Genomic DNA, 8249 nt, shown 5'->3' on the forward strand with positions numbered 1-8249 from the left:
ACATGAGATTTATTTAAATATTGCTTAAAGTTTATTTTAAGTATTGCTTTTGGCATTATAATTTATTAATTTCGGAAAAGAAATACAGCCACTTCTGCCAATGCAAGAATGGACAAGTTGTAAGATAGTCTACACTGATTCTATCAAGTTCCTGCAAATCACTGAGTGATTGCCAGCTTTCATGCTTTCTGTATGCTGCTTTGAAAAATTGACTTTGGAAAACCTGTTTTGCTTAGGTTGCCACATTATTTTTGAATCTTGATTTCAATGTCAATTTTAAAATTTTGTCCATCTGTGTCTCATAGATGATGGAGGCTGTGGGCAGATTTCTTTCCTTGTGACTATTGCTGTGGGACACTGGAGTCTGCAATGGGTACTACTGCACAGTCTTTCACTTGTGCAGGGAATGAAAGAATATATATTTCTGATACACTGAGGCATTCACAGTTCTGCTTTTCATCTCCCTGCTCCAAAGTTCAGTAAGAGGAAACAGTGCCATAAATTTCTAGTGCCAAACACTCTAATTATATTGGCCAGCTAATTACTGATTAGATTGAAAGTAGTCCCTATTAGACACATGAAGGAGATCACCTCTTATCACATCCCAGTAAATGCTGTTCAGTGTAAGTGCATGTTCTGTTATCACTGTCTTTAGTTTTCTTCTTTGCAAACCAGTTACTTGGAACACTGAGAAAGACAAGACATCACTAATTATGACAAAATGTTGGCCTTTCCTGTTTTGAAATGTCTGAGAAAAATGCATGAGGATGGGCCCTACCTTGATCCTGGGAACATGAAGGCTCTTCTCTTCCAGTGAGCATCTTCAAGCTGCTGTTGAAGGGGCCACCACTTCCCCTGGGCTGTCACTGTGCTCTCATGGCCCTGGTGAAGGAGCAGCCCGAGGTTGTGGTGAGCCACTTGTGCACCAGGCAGCACACACTCCTCTCGTGGTCCCAGAGGAGCTGCAGCTGGAAGGACACATAAAGCAAAAGACAGCCCCTCACCTCCTCATGGCATGGCATGGCATGAGCTCAGTGCTCAGCTCCTGTGGATTTTCCATGGATGCAGCTTTCTGCTGCAGCAGATGTAGGCCAAGCTGGCTGCTCAGGGAGGTGGCTGCTTCAGCACAATCCCTGCAGGTGCACTGGGGTGTGTTTATGGCCAGGCAGACAGGATCAGAGGAGAGTGGGAACAGGGGCAAATGTTATCATTACCCGATGAAAACTGGTCTGTAACTCCAAATGGAAAACACTCAGTCCTGGTCTGAAAGCTATAAACTTTGTGCTTTTTTCGTACACGTTTTTTTTAATGTGTGTAAGTGTGAAATACCTACAATTTTCTTCTATTAAAAGTTTGATTTGGTGAAATACAATTTTCCATCAGAAGTAATAAATGATGGATATATCCTTAACAGTCTTCTTTAAAACTGCATAAACCCAAATAAAACATTCCTTGTGGTATTAGTAGGGTAATGCAATATGCTATAAAGTTCATATTCATAAAAGGATATTCTATACTGCATAGTCTTGGTGTTGGAAATTAGCTGAAGCCAACTCTTGCTACACTAATTGTTCCTTACCTTTTGTGCTGCCTGACTTCTGCAGGATACTGATGGTCAATAAATAATCCTACTCCCTTAAATAGAAAAGTGTTTGCTGTAAAAGTAATGTTCTTTGATTTCTGTTGATAATATAGGAATAAATCCTTTAGCAGGTAGAACTCTGTCTGAAGTAAAGATTTTCATTTCCTGGACATGAACTACATAATTAAGCCATTAATCATAGTCTGCCATTGAAGGGAGTCAAACTTAGTTTGCTCAGAAGCCCCCTACAAAGCATAAGGTGTGATTAAAACAAGATATTGTGAAATAAGGTGAGACTAAAACAGTATTTTCTGAAAAGTCTTTGATTCTTTCCCTTTTCAACTACAAACACTCCTAATTATAGGAGGGGCAGAGAAGTAAAATAATAGCAGTTATCCTAATTATCTGGAGTCTCTGTTTGGTGCTGGATGGATGCTTTAGGTGTGCTTACTATCTGTTTGATTTCATTAATGATACTTCATAAATTATATGCAAATAAAGAATGCAGATGGGAATGATTTCAGACTAAGTATGAGAATTTTATTGCTGACTATCAAAGACCTCCTAAAATGCTAATTTTTTTAGACATAGTCCTTTGATCACTACAGATAGTGGATGTTAATCAAATAAAACTCTGACATTGTTCTTGTGATTCTAAATGGGAAGTGAACAGTAGTCTGCCAAGCTTTAATTGTTCATTTGGGCTATACTACTATCACTCTGCAAATCTCAAAGCCTGGTATTCAAGAATATCCTTCTTAAGAAGAATAATATATTTCTGGAAATATGCCTGAAAATCATTCGCTTGAGAGCACAAGTATTCCTCACTTCTGAGAACTGAATTTATACTTCCTCTGAGTGCTGCAGCAAGTTGTTGTGCTGGGTGTATTGTGGGTTTGCATAAGGCAAGACTGGACAGAATATTTCTAGGATGGATGGAAGGTGGGGTGATGTGAACTGCCACAGCTTTCACAGAGCTCTTTAGGTTGCAGAAGTGAGGCCACCACAACATGCCTGCTCACTACTGGCCTTGCAAACACCTCCTTTTGGCACTCAAATCATGTAGCCAGCCAGGTTATGGTTTATCTAGGAAAAAAAGCAAAACAATAAGGAGGGAAAGTAAACACCCTTGTTGTCTTCTGCCTAACAGTCCTCTGATGGGGGAGCCATAACATAGCACCAAAGTATTAAGAAGCCTCTTTGATTAGGTACTGGGGGTAAAAAATATACCTTGGAGGAAAAACTAGTGAGAAAGAAGAACAGCACTTTTTTTTTCCCTTTTCTTAGCCTCATGCTTAGGTTTTCTTTCCTTTTCTTAGGTCATGCATGTTTACATTGCTCAGGTGTTTATTCTACTGTAACTTGAACTCTACACTAAAACTGAAACAATTATGAGATACTTTGTAGAATACCTTCTAACATAAATTTTCAGGTATGAATCAAGACACTGAGGGGGAAAATGCTCATTCATTTCATACATATTAGAATTTTTTAAAGCATCCTTCTGTATAAAGCCCTGATAAAGACTTCTATGAGCATTTTTATTTGATTTCTCCTCTCCTGTTAAAACCTCAATTATAAGCTTCTAACCTCCTTTAGATGATTTAAGAAGGAAAAAAACTTTGCAAATGCATAGATTTGTGCAGCCCTGGCTCTACATCTATACACCAGCCCTTCCCCATGTAGCAAAGGGAAACTTCTCAAAAGTAACCCAGAGAGGAAGTGGAAGAGGTACCACCACCATCTTCAGGGGTCAATGTGAAGTTCCATTGGGAATGGGCCAAGAGGCACTCCAATGGCTCTGGAGAAGAGGCTCTCTCTGTAAACAGGTCAGGGTGAGGGTGAAGGGCAGACACATGGTGCTACACCCCTAAAGGTGCTGAGAGTGGCTTCCCACCCTCCTGGCACCAAGCATGCATGTGCCTCACAAGTCAGGAATCTCTGTCCTCAGGTAAGTTCCTGCCTTGGGCAGGGGTGGGGAGCACTGGAGTGGGCGCAGTGCCCTGCAAAGGCACCCGTCCCTCAGCCCGGGGCTGCCTGAGAGGGAGGCAGCAGCCAGGGCTGGGAGGAGGGGCCATGAAATGGGAGAGGCAGGAAAATTCCAGAGGGTAAAAGTTATGTTGAGGAGATGTGGGGACACCTGGGGAAAAGACTTGAGCCTGGCTCTCCCAGAAATCACTATTATTATTTATTAGCTAAAGAGCAAAGGCTCTTCTGTGCCTCCTTACTTATTTCAATGTTAAAGAGCCACAATGAGCCAAATTAATCTTTAACAAAGAATACTTCCTCCTGTTTTTCCTGGGAACTCTATCATAATAGTGGTGGTGGCTGGGTGTCCCCTGAGCAGGTACAAAGAGGGAAGCATAAGTCTTTCCTCCCCAGCCCTAGTGATACAGCCAGAGTAGCTTCTGACACAATGCCTGCCATGCACTCTGCTGAGAGGAAACACTCCACTTTCCTGGACCCCCTGTGTTTGCAAGAGTTCAGATCTTGCTAGATAAACACAAGAGGAACTGGTATTTCATAGAATCAGAGTGGTTTGGGTTGCAAGTGGCCTTAAAGATCATTTAGCAACCCTCCTGCTATGGGCAGAGAACCTTCACTAGACCAGGTTACTCAGAGCCCCATCCAGTCTAGTGTTGAACATCTCCAGGGATGGGGAATCCACAAACTCTCTGGGCAATATTTTACTTCAAAATGGAAGTGTAAAGCCTTTGCAGAGCTCTTAATTACAAAACAAAAGTTGCAGGCTTTTTGTAAGAAGTGAGCTCTAAACAATTTTTACAATGTGAGTGGTACAAAGCTCACCTCCTCAGAGTCCCCCTGAGGTTCTCCTTCTCTGCACACACCATAGCAGGATTTCTCTGTCAGAGATTTTGTAGTCTTCAACCTGGTGGGGAGACTTTTGTTTCTTTAAATACATTGGCAAATTTTAAAGCCAGAATAAGGAGGATGTGTAAAGTAAGGTTGGGAAAATCCTTAATTTTTTGTGCAAAATGTTATTCTGCCACATACATATATGCAGATACACATCTCCAACTGTGGGGTAGTTCATTATTCCATTAAGCCAGGACAGCATGTGGACCATGATCTATCACTATTCTAACACCATATTAAGCCTTAATTTGTTAATTTGTTAAGCCTTAATTTGTAGCAGCAATGGAAGTGAATGTAGTTTCTTGGAAGGCTGTCAGCTTGGCATTCACAGTGTCCTTGAAAAGTCGTTCATCAGCAGACAAAGGGTGGCAGGGCTGATGGAGCAGAGGAGGATACCTTTACTACATTTGGATGTGTGCCATGGAAAGTACCCATGTAAGAGCAGGGAAATGCCAGGGCTGGCCCTGGAGCACACTAGAAAAAGTGCTCCAGGGAGAGCAGAATCCAGGTATTGGTCACTGCAAATGTGTGCAGTGGTGATCTGGTAAGGATACGGCTGAACATGGGATTATTCCCTTCAATATCTATGTTAACAAAGATGTAGTCTGCATTAGAATGGGAAAGCATGTAATAGATAATCAGATTACAATTTTCAAACAAATCTTATTCTGACTTCATGCACTGTACCTTTTACTTTCTGCACTGTATTTTATTTAGGTAGTGTTAAGACCTCTTGTAACAGACTGGGGATCTCTCTTGCACAAACACAAACTCACAAGATTCCCTGCTGGGGCACTGGGCCATTTTTTTCTCCTGCATATTTTCTACTACAGTCTCCAGGAAATATGCATGTGCAAAAGACACTATTTGGTCTGTAACAGGGATATAATTGTTGAGAGGTATGATGAAAATTCATGAGAATTTAAATCTGAGATAATGCTGGAGTGTATATAGTTATTATCCACAATGAATTTAAAAGTGTTAGGGCAAGGATTATCCAGGTTTATTGCAGTTGCACTGCTGGCATGTTAATCATATTGCATACATGATGGTGTAAATAGTGCATAGGAGCAGCAAGCACATAACCTGTGCTAGAAAGTAAATGATGGCATGGAAAGAGCCAAAAACCAGTAGGTAGTTCCTCAGTTCACCATGGACACTGTCCTTCCCACATGGTAACAGTTCCTCAAACTTGGCTGAAGTGTAGCTCAAGCTTATTATAAAGATATAAAATCTTAATTGGAAGCAAATTTCTGTTTCCTCTTTTATTCTACTGACAAAAATAGCTTTCTAAAAGTCCATTACTCCTATAACCATAATATGTAAATGTTTTTAATTACATCACCTTTCATGATATGACTTTAATTACAGATATTTAAATGATGCACATGGCTTAGGTATCATACAAAAGTTTCTTCTGAAGTGTTATCAATAAAAGCTACAGATTTATGGCAAATAACTGCTAACTTTACTTTTGCTAGACATTATAAACATATTGAGGTGGTTTAAAAAATGTAAAAATATTTGTTGAAGGAAATTTCCAATACAAAGAAACATCTTTTTTCCACTAGATCTCTCAAAAAAAAAAAAAAAAGCAAAAAACCAAAAAAACTAACAAACCCTCCCAAAAAGACCAAGCAGTGGAGAGTACGTGATAAAAGCCATTTTTTCCTATTACTGTTTAAGGATAGTGCCCCACACACATGACCAGTGCTGGGCAGAAAGATGTAAATACATCTGAACTCTCTTGAATAATGTAAATGTCTTTCCTTTCCTTGTAGATTAGGTTTAAACTGGGTATAATCAGGGTATCTGTGAGAAAACAATTATAAGAATGACCTGTATATGGCCATTTGGAGGAAGTAAAATACTAAACTTGCTTTTCTTGCATATTTGTGCCAGTAAGATCACTCTAAGTCTAATTAATAATAAGGAATTATATAATGAGAATAATTTCTCCTAGACAAAACCACCTTAAAATTAAAATAACAAATTATGAAAAATATCAAAATGATCCCTTCCAAGTAATATCCAGTAAGAATATTTTTGAGATTTCCCTTTCGCAATAGCTCTTTTGTGAACAGAAAATATTGGCTTTTTGTGTTACACTGCTTATAAAATGGGCAAAATTTTGATTTAATTGTTAATTTATAAGTGGTCTTAGCTGCAATTTTCAAGCAGCTGTATTTCTGTGGATTATTCTCTCAGTATTGTTCACGACACACAAAATGTCACAAATCATCCTGGGACACAACATATTGTACAGTGCAGATTATTTATTTTGCCAAGTCCAGGTTTTTCTTTCTTAGCTTTAGAATTTGGAAACAATCCCAAAGGTAATAGGGAAGTTTGAGAACCTTCTCTTAAATATGCCTCTTGGCTGGCTCCCTTTCCTGTTTTCTTGGCCTCTCCAGGGACACATAATCAGTGCTACTCAGGCAGTCCTTATGAAGTTGCCTACAGGTCTTGTCAACTTCTTACATTTCAGAAGAAGAAAAAAAAATAATTGAGTAGAATGTTTTGAAAACTAGGCTTTTTCTTTTAATTCACAAAGTCTAGCTGCTTTACAGTGCTGGACAATGAAGCTCCATGTGACTGCTCCCAGCTCCCTCACACCTGCAATGTAAGGGGTTATAAATCAAATGCAGTAGTCTGCCTTGTTGTGCTTCTAACCGGGTCAACCTCCCCCCAAAACAAAATTCCAGAAAGCAAAGAACCATAGCAATTATTGCTGCACATAATGCTTCTCTATCATTACATAAAGAACTTCATAACAATCATAAAAAGCTGGACTGGTTATTCAGGGATTTCACAACTGGAAATAGTTTTTGACTGCACTTGGATGCTCCTTTCAGTTATTTACCTTTTCTTGATTTTGGTCCAAAAAGGGTTGGTTATTTTTTTCATATCCCTTCATTTACTAAACCAAACTCAGGCCAAAAGGCATTAATGAGGTTCAGTACAAGTTTTGGATTGATTTATTTGTTTATAGTCAAGAGGGAGAATGAAAGCTGAGTTCCAGCAACAACTACGTATTTAGAGGAATTTGAATCTAGAAAATTAATGTCTGTCTGCCAATATAAAAATTCACTTCTCTTAAATCTTATGGGCTTGTCTTAGGTTGCAAATGCAAGATGTAGTCAGGAGTGTGTATTCTATTGCCATCTGTTAAAACCAGGTGGGGCAGTTTTCTTTATCTCTTCCACAACCAACCCTCCCTCCAGGAGATCTCTTCTGTTAATGGGCCATTGAGTGTCACTGCATGGCTGATAAAATGACATCATCCCACTGGGAGATGCTTTGCCCAGGGGGAGGAGCCAAGCATTCTGACCTGGATATAATCTGAGGTTTGGAACACCACAGCAGCTTTTCCCCACTGAATTCCCAGGGGAGCAGCTTTCTTCTCTACTGGATTCCCGGAGGAAGACCAGACCCATCTACACCACCCCTGGACCTTCAGAGGAAAACTCCACCCTTCTACAGGATCACTGCTTCAACAGAACCATATCTGTCGTTCCAGGAGGACTGCAGCCACCATTGAATGGGACTGCTACCAACATCCACAGGGTGTCAGGTTATATTCTGACTCTTTCAGTGGTTTGTTTTGTATTACAGGATTTTTATTTTTATTTTTCCTAGTAAAGAACTGTTATTCCTATTCCCATATCTTTGCCTGAGAGCCCCTTAATTTCAAAATCATAATAATCCAGAGGGAGGGTGTTTATGTTTTCCATTTCAAGGGAAGCTCCTGCCTTCCTTAGCAGACACTTGTCTTTTCAAACCAAGACAG

Source organism: Molothrus aeneus, chromosome 4, assembly GCF_037042795.1.
Source record: "Molothrus aeneus isolate 106 chromosome 4, BPBGC_Maene_1.0, whole genome shotgun sequence".
Classification (NCBI taxonomy): Eukaryota; Metazoa; Chordata; class Aves; order Passeriformes; family Icteridae; genus Molothrus; species Molothrus aeneus.